A 12,411-nucleotide genomic window follows, 5' to 3' on the forward strand; every position below is an offset into this window, starting at 1 on the left:
GCTCTTTATCATCCTGAATCAGGGGGATCTCTTTGTGCAAGGCCAGGTTGTGGAGCATACAGCAGACAACAGTGATCTGACACACCTTCTGTGGAGAATAGAGTAGTGCACCACCACTCTTGTCCAGACACCTTAATCTAGCCTGCAGAAGTCCAAAAGCTCGCTCCACAACACAACCTGCCCTCCCATGGGCATCATTGAAGCAGACTTCCCCTGGTGTCCTTGGATTCCTCAGTGGGGTCAGTAACCAAGGCTGATTGGGATACGCTGAATCACCTAGTTTTGAGAAACACAGACCAACAATGTAATTGAAGTATTGCAGAAGACCAGCATGTCACACATACACCACAATTATTGACATAGCTCAGTCACTAAGAAGCCAGGCCCTCTCTGGATGAAGATTTGCCATATATTGTGGGATGATGCTGTTCTGCATTATGTAGGAGTCATGTGCAGATCCAGGAAGTTTGTCACATACGTGGGATATTATCAGATTGTCTTGGCATACCACTTTCACATTTATTGAACGGTAATGCTTCCTGTTATGGTAGATGTTGGACTTGGCCCTTTTTGCAGGGTCATCCCTGAAATATTTGCCTTCCTCCTGTATTTTCTCTGACCCATTGTTGGCTGTTCTATGACTCTGGGCACTTTACCACTGCTGATCAGTGCTAAAGTGCATATGCTCTCCCTACTGTAAAATGTATATGTTGGTTGAATTCCATGATTGGCTTATTTGGTTTACTGTCAGACACCAGTAAAGTGCACCAGGAGTGCCCAGGGCTTGTAAATACAAATGCTGCTGGTGGGCTTGCAGCACTGGTTGTGCCACCCACAGAAGCAGCCTAGTAAAATGTGTCTAAGGTCTGCCATTGCAGAACCTGCATGCAGTCTGGTACTGTCATGCTGACTGGGCAAGTGCACCCACTTGCCAGTCCCTAAACCTTCCCTTAACTTCATATTAGTCACCCATATGGTAGGCCCAAGGACAGGGTGCATTGTAAGCATAAGGTAGGACAAGCCCTGATGTGTGTGGCATGTCCTAATAGTGAGTTACAGCCATTTTCGTTTTTCACTATTGCAAGGCTACCTGTTCCCATAGGTCAGAATGGGCTGTCAGAATTGTTACATCCTATGATCCTAACAGACCCAGGGAACATGGTAGAAATTCGAGTTTAGTATGCCTGAACTCAGAATAATAAAATACATCTTTTAGTAAAGGTTATTTTAATATTCTGTGTTTGCAAATGCCACTTTTAGAAAGTTGGTATTTGCTTGCCTAACCATTTCAGCCCGCCTCTGCTATGATGTGTATCTGCCTGTCTGGTTTGTGTGAGTGACAGGGCTGGGGAATTCCAGAGGGGCAGGGCTAGGTAGCCTGGTGGTGAATAGAGAGATTGACATCCAGATGGGTGGGAGGAGTACACCTAGACTCTGAATAGGGCTGTGCTCTGCCTCCACAATGCTGGCTTCACCTCCTGTGGAACGGTTGATGTCTCGCCCTGCACCCTGAATAGAAAGTCAGAGTCATGTCAACAAAGTGCTCAGGAGCTGGTTTGGACTGGGCAATGGCCCCTCTACCCCAGAGGAACAAAGGAATTAGCGGTATAAGTATTGGGACCCTGCTCCCAAGAAATTAGATCCTGCTTGACAAGAAGAACCTCTGCCTGAGGAGAAGGAACTGGGAAAGCTATAGGGAGGAGTACTGTCCCTGACCTGGGGGATTGACCTGCAGTGGTTGCCTTGCTGCTGGCTGAAGGAGAGGAGAAAGACTACAAAGACTTTATTTCAACTTGTGCTTTAAAAGATCTCCAAGGGCCTGAGAAGAGCTGGCCTCCTGTTAAGAAGTCCCAGGAACAAAAGGACTTCACCACCAGCTTCCCCCTGAACTCTGCTGTGTGAGTTCTGCCCCTCCTAGAGTGCTGGAACAAGTTGTGGGGCCTCTGGGAGCTGTGCCTGCTGTTGGAAAGCTGGCTAAGAAGAAAGAAATCAAAGATCTCCACTTTTTCACGCACAGCCGGCTTAGTGAGAAAATTTCCGTCGCACCGCTCGTTAGCGTGCAGAATTTTATTGCTGAGGACTAGGGGTGGGCGGAATTTGCGTAATTGCGTTACGCAAATCTCCGCGAAATGGTAAAAATCTCCGCGAACACGCAGAAATTCCGCAAACACGCGGAATTGCTTGTTCGCGATGCTTTTTTCCTGTTCACAATTGCTGTTCGCGTGCTCGGGGAGAAATATCTCGCGAACACGCATTTTGAGAACGCGAACAAGCAAAAATTTCGCGAAATCGCGGAAAGCAGACTTTTGAGCAATTTTGCGTTCTCCGCGGAACACGAAATTACGCAAATTCCGCAAATTCCGCGAGCGGAACGGAATTTACCGCCCAGGCCTACTGAGGACATCGTCGCAGAGCCTGCTGCCACTGAGCCCGATCAGCGCTGAGAAAATCGTCGCCCCGCTCATTAGTGGACCGAATTTGATCGCCACCAGCCCAAGATCCGTGCTTCGCCTGTTAGCGGGCATAATTTTATCGCTGCGAACATCGTCGCAGAGCCTGCTGCCGCTGAGCCCGATCAGCGCTGGGAAAATCATCGCACCGCTCGTTAGTGGACCGAATTTGATCGCTACCAGCTCAAGATCCGCGCTTCGCCTGTTAGCGGGAAGAATTCGATCGCTGCGAACTTCGCCGCAGAGCCTGACGCTGCTGTGTGAAATCATCGCAGAACAAGCCAAGATCATCGCACCGCTCGTTAGCGTGAGTAATTTTATCGCTGCGAAAATCGACTCAACCAAGATAACCGCTGGTGAAATTGTCGCCCCGCTCGTTAGCGGGCCGAATTTTGTCGCATTGTGCCTTAGCGTGTAAATTTCTACCGGATAAGCTACACCTTGATTTTCAACGCTGCAGTGCCGCTGGGAACTTTTTATCGCATCATAAGGTACTGTGGGTTAAAACGGACGCTAAGGTGAATGATTTTGTCGCTAACCTAAGAACTCGTTCTTAAAGCATATTCTTGAACTGTGTATGTCATTTTTGTCATTATTTGGTCTTATATAAAAGATCACTATTTTTGATATAAATCTAGTGTGGTGTCCATTTGTGGTGTTGTTACTGGGTTACTGTATGTGGTCACAAATGCTTAACCTGTAACTCTCTGAGATAAGCCTTGTCTGCTCGCGCCATGCTACCTAGAGGGTGAGCAGGGGTTGTTTTAGGAGTGTAACCCATTACCCTGACTAGAGGAGAGGCTCCCTGCTTGTCATAAGTACCTACCTGTGCCAACCAGAGATCCCCAATTCTAACAGTAGATACGCTCCTGTGCCTGTGGTGGAACAAGACCAATGTGTGTGCCATCAATGGCACCAACAATATTTGGTATGTGACCCAGGTCATAAAGTTCACCCTTCACATCTGCCAATTAATGTCTCTTTGGAAAGTGGATCTAGCTGTCCTTGTATGTTAACAATGCAGACAGGACATCGCGCAACACCATGCGGAACGTCAGTTGAGACATCCAACCTGCGATGACCACCATGTACTGAAACAAACAGGTGGCAAAGTAATGCAGGGTGGCCATCACCTTCACTTTTGCTGTCAAAGCTGTTGTGTAGGTTATGTGGGTCCTTCAATGTGGCTCCAACTGACCACATAGCTCTTGAAAGGTAAAGCGATTAAGACAGAATTTCCATATGATGACTGTATCCTCCATTGTCAACAGATCTGGTATAGGCCGATACACAGGTGGTCTTCTCCTACATAATCTGGCAGTGGACTTGTGTAAAAAGAGTCAAAGATGAGATGTGGGTAACAGCTTACAGAATGACTCACACAACCACAACATTGACAGAACTGTTGAATCCATTTAAGGCACAAGTGACATGCATAGACATCTTGAATGTGATCCCCTGTATTCAAATAGGTAGCCAGGGTGTACATACTAACTCTTGTCAAATCCCAATTAGACTATGTGTATGGCATATGTTACACTGCTAAATCATGTGTACCAAGCCCTGTGGGTAGATGACACAGCATATGTGGCAAACACCATCAATGCAGACTTGAATGTAGCTGCTGTCAGTGCACAAAATCCACCTTGAGTCCCACAAAACACAACATGATGACAAAATGCTGCTATTCAGTTTAAGCTGTACAATAATCCATACATATACAACATTGTGTACAGAAATATATGCATGTTACGTGGGCAGTCCAGCGTGACTGTGGTAGAAGTTAGCATTACACACATTGCAATGTCCCCAAAAATGAAACACAAACCCACATGAAATGTGTATACATGCACACATGGATGAAAATGACATGTGATGACAGACACACCAATACATTTTGTCCCAAGTGTACTTCCATTACATGTGTGAGAAGACTAGAGTTAAATTTCAAACTCTCCAATTCCTTTATAAGGTGCAGTTATTTTTGGCTGATTGTGTTAGGATCAGTGATGCAAGTTGCAAATCGATAATGCAAATGCACAATGTGTTTACAGGCGCCGTAGCTGTCAGCCACTGGGGGCACAGGCATTGGCCCCAATTGCTTAATGCCGAGTAGCGGTGGAGACATCCTGACCCCTGCGTTTTGACACCGCCTATGCGAACAACATTGCAGCCAATGGGAACCGCCATCGCGGTAGTGCCTTACATATTTGAATGTTGCAGTAGGTGTGATCTGCCACTGTGGGCACAGGGATTGGCCCCAATTGAATTATGCCAGGTAGCGGTGGAGACATCCTGACCCCCACGGTGCGACAGCGTCTATGCGAACAACATTTCAGCAAATGGGAACCGACATTGATGTAGTGCCTTACATATTTGAACGTCGTAGTAGGCATGCTCCGCCACTGCGGGCACAGGCGTTGGCCCCAATTGAATATTGCTGGGTAGCAGTGGAGACATCCTGACCCCAGCGGTGTGACACTGCCTATGCAAGCAACTTTGCAGCCAATGTGAACCGCCATCAAGGTAGTGCCTTCCATATTTGAATGTCGCGGTAGGCGTGCAACGCCACTGTGGGCACAGGCATTGGCCACAATTGAATAATGCCAGGTAGCGGTGGAGACATCCTGACCTCCACGGTGTGACATGCGAACAACATTGCAGCCAATGGGAACCGCCATCGTGGTAGTGCCTTATATGTTTGAAAATTGCGGTAGGCTTGCTCAGCCACTGCGGGCACAGGTATTGGCCCCAATTGAATAATGCAGAAGAGGCTGATCAATGGCATTAGCAGAGTCATACGCAAAGAACCCCAAGGGCCTATATATGTGTGCGAAATGGCCATACTTGTCACTTGCTTGCAGACACTGCTGGCTGCACTTCCTCCCCACCAACTGCTGCTCTATATCATCTCTGGTACCAGTAATGCTTGTACTGAGAACATCAGGGCTCGTCCCTTCACCACAGAGGTGCTGGAGGTCCTGGTGGACAAGGGCCTTGGCCAGTACAGGCCACTATATGGTTCTCCAGAGGTACTGGTAAGTGAATGTGTAACTTCTTTTGAGTGATTATGTAATGCTCAACCTATGTGACTGTACAGTACTCTGTACCTCAGACTGCAAGGCAATGTTCATGCATTTCGATTTTGACATCTGTATGGCCCATACATGACGTACAAGTTGTTGCACTTGAGTATGTGGGGAGGATGGCGCCATTGTCACAGGGAAAGCTCCCTTAAACCCTTAAATCAAAGTAATTGTTCTCTGAAGGGATAGTGAAAATGCAAAATGGTGTGTAGCAGAATAACTTCACATTGATGGTGTGTAGAGCCTTATTTCCCTTGATCCCTGACTGTAGCAATGGTGATTTGTACATACCGGTTTACTGCAGTAGTACAGTGACACTGATGACTAGAGCAATTCTCACTTTAAATACAGATTCAATGTCAAATGTCATGTACAACGTCAGTAAGTTTAACTATAATTATTAGTGAGATGGTACCTGTCGATTGGGCAGAGGATACAGATTGGTGGGTGTAATGATTTGCCAATTGCACTATGGAAATGAGTCCAGTCAGCACACAAGTTCAAGGCTTGTATGTGTCTAGATCAGTGGCAACTCACCTCTCACACATCTACTAAATGTACAGTGGACATGTCATCCTTATATTTGTTACCATTATTTGTAGAGGCTCACATATGTATGTACTGGGTCATCATTCTAATTCTACATGTATGTTAAACTTGTGATGGCCCACATTTTGCATCTACTGAAACCCCTAAAGCCTGAACTGTGAATGCACAATGTATCTGCCCACATCACAAAAATTAGTTTGCAAGATAAATGAGCAGTTTACCCTCCTATATATTAGAAGCAGCATATAGCGGTATGAGGAGTACACAAGACAGGCCTACACCCTGTCACATGAGTGAGAGACCATAGTGTCAGGTACCGTATTGTGACATCCATGACACCTGTAGCTATGCAATCGTCCTGGACGTTAAGGGGTGTGTAGTGTTAGACATACTGAGTATGACCAATGGGTATCAGTTACAGTGTATTGTCTGTGAGGCTCACACACACCATGCACCACAGATGATGCCCTGTTTCACCTTGCTTTCAGAGCATGCCCTCTGCCTGTAAATGATATGTGCAGGTATTTGGTCCATCCTCACAGATGTGTACATTGGACTCAGCAAGCTTGGTCAGAGTGCAGTATGTAACATGGTCTATGCACTCTGCTGTCCATTGATCTATGTGTGTGGTATGTGTATAATGCAAAACCAAAGGGGATGATGGACAGAGTGTTGAACATTGCAAGCACTCACCCCCCAGTCAACTGGTCTGGGTTTAATCTATCAATATTCTTTAGCGCACTCTGCCACACCAGTTCAGACATGGCCATATGCAAATCAGTCTGACCCTATGCCTCATGGGAACTGTCCAGCCCGAACTTCCAAGCCATGTCTTACCTGGACCGGAAACAAGCATCCTGGGACCTGTTTCTGGCTAATCAGCTGTCATCAGCCAGGCTAGCTTGAATCCAGTGGGAAAGTGAGCAAGGGACCCACGTCTGTGCATACCCTGCCAACTTAGGGCAAACAAAGCAAAACCAAAGGGGATGATGGACAGAGTGAATAACATTGCAAGCACTCACCCCCAGTCAACTGATCTGGGTTAAATACATCATCATTCTTTAGCTCACTCCGCCACCCCAGTTCAGACATGGCCACAAATGGACGAACTTGCTCAGATGGTCAGGGAGCCCCTACTTTCACGAGGACTAGAGCTCCCTCGCGCATTGACTACATTCTGTTGGGTATCGAGCTTTGGCCAGATCTTATCGACATGGAAGTAATCAACAGGTGTGAGAGCGATCACAGCCCCCTGTCCATGAAGCTCAAGCGTGAGTCTGTTACTACTTCCATCGAGCATTCCAACAAACAGAGGCCTGGGGCAAGAGAGGTTGTCCCGACCAATTGTAATAGGCGTCTTAAGTGGCCAAGGGTGGTAAAACGCGAATTGGACCTGGGAAAAATAAAAAGGATAGTGGAAGAAGGCTCTATAGCCCTGGATATACCCAGGGGTTGTCTTTCACAGGCCCCTTCTCCCCAACACTTCTTAGAGGTTTATCACCAAACAGTGACTAGGGTGGGGAACTTTTTTGTGATGGAGGAAAAGGGGGACCATAAGTGCCCTCCCCCCAAATCAGAAAACCTTTGGTTCTCACAGGACTGCAGGGAAAAAAGACAGATTCTATCTGAAGCCATTAAACATAAGGTTCAACCGGCCATTGTTAAAGCCCGAAAAACTTATTATGAAACTATCAGGAAGGCAAAGAGACTGTGGGAGGAAAGCCATTGGCAAGATTTAAAGGCCGCTGCTTTACAAAAAGACTCAACTCCCTTCTGGAGTCTCATTAATGTCCGGTCCAAGGGAAGAGCTGACCCAATCCCCAATCATATAACGGGGAGTCAATGGCACCAGCACTTCTCTGATCTTTACTCTTTTGGGGAAAAAATGGCTCCAGAGAACCTGACCCCGGTAATTGAGAACTTGGTACCCCTGGAGATAGAGGCCGCGTTTGGTCTATCAGAGGTCCTCTCTGCAATCAATATGATTGCCCCAGGAAAAGCAGCAGGACCTGATGGCCTCCCTGGCGATCTCTTGCTACACGACAAAGACCTATGGGCAGAATTCATTCTACGCATTTTAAATAACTTAGCTTTGGGATGCCCGGTCCCGGATTCTTGGAAGGGGGCGGAGGTGGTGGCCATTTATAAGAAAGGGGATAGGGGGGACCCTGCCAACAACAGACCGATTAGTTTAATCGATGTCCTACAAAAAGTGGTTGGCAGAGTCCTCCTCACTAGAATCAAGACCTGGATAGATGAGGAGGGTATCCTGAGCCATTTTCAAGCCGGTTTCAGGGAGGGGGTTGGCACCATTGACCAGGTCTTCAGATTTTGCACCATACATTGGAAATCTGTAATTATTGAAAAAGGCAGCCTGTATTTGGCTTTTATTGATTTAAAAACGGCCTTTGACCTGGTCCCACGATTACAGCTGTGGCAGGTCCTGTATGACTTGGGCATCCCCCCCTAATCTTGGACCTCCTCAAACGCCTTCACGAAGGGAATTTTGCTAAAGTCCGATGGGGGCATCAGGGACAGCTCACAGAGAGGATTACCGTCGAGAAAGGAGTACGCCAGGGCTGTGTTTTAGCCCCGACCCTGTTCTCTCTCTTTATAAATGGGGTGGCAGACCACTTGAGAGAGGACACGGTCGATGCACCAACCCTGTGCGGGGAAAAAACACCCACCCTGCTCTTTGCTGACGACACTCTGTTGATATCTAAAAGCCCTATGGGCCTACAAAGATTGCTCTCCCGCTTCTCCCATTTTTGTGACACCAGGGGCTTGAAAATAAACACTTCTAAAACCAAGCTAATGGCACTATCACCCTCTAGAAATTTTAGGAATAATATTAAGCTTAACGACACTATTCTTGAGCTAGTTGAGGCTTTTGATTACCTTGGAGTCAGGGTAAACAATAAGCTAAAATGGGCTCCCCATCTATCGAAAATGCTTCTTGCCCATAAGAGAGCCTCAGGGGCAATAGCGAAACACCAGAGACTCTCTTACACTAGGCCCATTGCTGCGGCAGTTAAGGTCTATGAGGGGAAGGCAATGCCAGCTGCCCTATACGGGGCGGAACTGTGGGGGTTCGAAAACCTAACAGAGCTGCTTAGATCTGAGAATAAGTTCTTCAGAGACTTACTGTCGCTCCCTCTGTCTACCCCACTAGTTCCTCTCCGTTATGATCTTGGCAGACAAAACATTAGCAATGTAGCCAGGCTGCGCCCATTACTATACTGGGCAAGGCTCCGGAGAACCCCTGAACTCCTCCACTATGCATCTGCCCTCGACGAGCTAATAAAACTTGGAGCTGAGCGTAAGATCCCTTGGGTATCAAATTTGAAAAAGGAGCTCCAGAAGATAGGTCTGGAAGAGGCCTGGGTAACCCAGCTCCCCCCACCCAAATCTGTGATAAAGAAGGCTTACTGGGAATGGGTTATGACTAATACCCTAAGAAATCAAGGAGGTGAGCTAACTTTGAATTTCCTGGATGTGAAACCTGCACCTAGCATGGAACCCTTTCTTGACATTATTGAATCTCCTGAAGAGAGGTCCCTTTATCACAAGATGAGATATGGTACACTCCCACTCTTCGAGTTTCAATCTAGATGGAGCACGGCACCCGTAAGTCCGAAAGGCTGTCCCGGTTGTGCCTCGCCCTTGGAGTCTACTGGTCCCTTTCTGTTTGCATGCAAAGCATACCGGCAACCAAGAGCGAGATGGTTGACACCGGTTTGTAAAAATATGGGGACCAGGTCTGCCAGGGTGGCATTGCGTATCTTGATCTATGACACATCAGTCCCTAGTGTCATCTGTGGGACTGCTAAATACCTGGGCTGGGCCTGGAGGATTAGACGCAAGCTCCTTAAGGTGCAACAATTGTAAGATATAAACTTATCCCTGTTGCCCATAAAGAATATCATTGCCAAAGGTACTGACAAATGGGGGTCTTTGTTTACACTGTATATGCATATTTATTGCCATTTTTTACTGCTTTTAATTGTATAAGGTTCAAAGCATATAGTTGTAGTGGGTTTTTAAAACTGTTTTTATATTTATTGTACCAAACTTTTATGATATTTTTTTAATATATCGAATAAAGTAACTACAACAACATGGCCATATGCAAATCAGTCTGACCCTGTGCCTCATGGAAACAATGCAGCCCGAACTGCCAAGCCATGTCTTCCCTGGACCAGAAACAAGCATTGTGGGACCAGTTTCGGGTTAATAACCATCATCAGCCAGGCTATCTTGAATCCAGTGGCAAAGTGAGCAAGAGACCCACGTCTGGGCATACCCTGCCAACTTAGGGCGAACAAAGCAAAACCAAAGGGGATGATGCTTAGTGGATATCATATCCCAAAACAAGTCAGACCCAGCCTTCCACAGGCAACATAATCCACTGAGCTCCCCCAGAATTTATCCGCCTCCCCATGCCATATCTCCACCAGGTCTAGCCAGCCCTCAAGCTCCCACATCAAGGGATCCCTCCATCCACCTCAGCCAGTTCTCCCTCTCCCAGGTCCAGTCCTCTGACTACCCCGGACAGTCATCCCACTCCTAGTACCAGGTCTCCCCAATTTTTAACCAGAGTCCCCCTTCCCACACCATTCCTCCCTGAGGGGTGCCTGTACTGCCTATTTGATGCCCCTCTCCTGGGTAGATTTCCTTGGCAGTGGACTGTGTTGCAAGTTTCTAGTGCAAGTTTACATGCACACGAGTGCAGACTCTATTTTGGACTGGCCATTGGCCTGTATGTTTTTCACTTTCATTTAAGGTCCAAAGTTTATGTATTAAAATGTATATTTATCTTCTAATCTTTGTCGCTGGCCTTACTAATGATGTAGTACAATTTATCTGTATATGTTCATCTGTTCCATGCTCTGAATACAGCATTTACATTGGACTGGTCTTGATGTGCTATAGATGGTGTTCCCAGAGTTTGCAGCAAGTAATGTGCTTATTGAGTAAGAGAGTTAATGGGGCCATGATGCTCGTCTGTGATGGTCTACTCTTGTCTTCTACATTAATTTTTCTGTGCTCTACTTTTTTACACATGTCATATTTGGATCTTCTTTATCAACAACAGTTATTTATTTTTAACATGATGACTTGAGGGGTGGACAGGGTAGGTCATATATGGGGGATGTATCTTGATGTGTACACACCAGTGTAGGTGTGTAGTCATCTTCAACAGGTATGACTTCATAGTTGCATGGGTGCATTGACATGTGTGCACTGGAGTACTCATTTAGTGTGATTGTCATGTCATTAGCTGGTGTATGAATGTGTAGGTGTCCTTGTGCATGACCCTTTCACACATTTATTATGCAGTTTATGAATGCCTGTTTGCTTACATGATGAGACACCTGCAGGAGGTTGTGTGCACATGTTGAAGCTGTTGCTGGAGCAATGTGCAGTGTGTCAGTGTGACCTCGCAGTCCTAGGGTACACATACTTGTTGTCCACATCATTTGTGAGTATGCAGAGTGTGTCACTGCAATGTGTGTGATTTTTGGGATCAGGCATATCTGTTCTCACTGTGCTGACTGACTGTGGCACACATACATTATATGTGAGATTTGCCATGCAATGCACTGATGTCACATTACAATGTATCTACTCCACTATGAGGTATTCAAAACATACTAGTGCTGTACACAAATCCAATCTCTGTTACTCCACTATGTGCTGTGACAGTGTACCTGTGACGGGAAACATCCTTTACATCGCGGTGATTACATCGCAATGCATTTAGAACGCTGTCATTACAATGCAAGCGTTACATCGACTTGCACTGGAGGGCGCTATAACCTAAGGAATAGTAAGATTTACTATTCCAACACCTTCCCTACTGTACGTAGACTGGTGTTGGAATAGTAAATCTTACTACTCCTAAGTCCAGCGCCCTCCAGCGCAAGTCGTTGTAACGACTTGCGTTGTAAAAACTGCGATGTTACATACGGCGATCATTTTGATCGTGTTGTAGCATCACATATTCACCTGTGACCACTGTATGACAGTGCTGTCACAATGAGACCATTTGAGGCCTACACAATGTGAGATACTCCACTATGTCTTTTTGCTCTGTCCTCTCCTCACCCGTACAATACTCCTGTATACACCATTTCACTCAACAATATTCCACTGCATGCCAAGCCAGTGCTTGACCCTCCCCACCACTCCATAGTGTGACACTATCTGTGGGTGTATGATTTGTGTCCAAAACCATTGTGCACCTCAGCACTATTTCACTATTTGATATGTGCTCTTTGAGTCTACTTAATTGCTGTCATGGGCAATCCTGTATAATACAGATT

The sequence above is a fragment of the Triturus cristatus genome, chromosome 5_2, assembly GCF_964204655.1.
Source record: "Triturus cristatus chromosome 5_2, aTriCri1.1, whole genome shotgun sequence".
NCBI classification, from domain to species: Eukaryota; Metazoa; Chordata; class Amphibia; order Caudata; family Salamandridae; genus Triturus; species Triturus cristatus.